Source organism: Trachymyrmex cornetzi, unplaced genomic scaffold, assembly GCF_001594075.2.
Source record: "Trachymyrmex cornetzi isolate Tcor2-1 unplaced genomic scaffold, Tcor1.1 scaffold757, whole genome shotgun sequence".
In the NCBI taxonomy this organism is placed as follows: Eukaryota; Metazoa; Arthropoda; class Insecta; order Hymenoptera; family Formicidae; genus Trachymyrmex; species Trachymyrmex cornetzi.
This window is the reverse complement of record NW_017300089.1, coordinates 1-680: the sequence shown is the minus strand read 5'-3', so window position 1 is coordinate 680 and position 680 is coordinate 1.

The following is a 680-nucleotide window of genomic DNA, read 5'->3' as shown; positions in this document are numbered from 1 at the left end:
AACCGCGCTCGAGAAAATCCATGTCACGTTTTTTTTTGCAACTTTGTGACTCTCCCATTTCCTTACGTCACGCTGAAATCGTCAGATTATTGAAATGTACACTTTTCTACATGTAATTAATACACCATACCTTAATCTGACGCGCTCGAGTTTTTCGAACGATCGATTTTTTTTTATTAATCTGACGGGCTCCCCTGGACCCCCGACTCTATATAGAGGTTTAATATATGGTGGGGGTACTTATTAGGGTGCAAGCTTTCCCCCTTTATGTTATTCTGACGCGCTCGAGTAAATCCCAAAATCCCCGCTTGGCTTCCCCTACTACATAGAACACTCATCAGAAAGCAAATTAAAGATAAAGATTTACTCTTTTCCGTAACTGCATTTGTGCCATTTTTAATTCGCGCTGTGAAACTTCGTACAGTTCGTAAAAAGTTTTGAGATTTTATGCATCTCCATTTATGTCTGTATTAATTCTATAAAATATCACTAATTTTAAACATATATCTTGTTACGATGATTTTTGATGTACTTATCCTATATTTAAATTTGCCTATTTTTAGAGGATAAAACAGCTCATATTTTAATTTAATTGACTAGTATATAAAGTATTTTACTATATTTATAAATGCAATTATAATTGTTTATATAAAATAGAAACATAATAATATACTACTAAT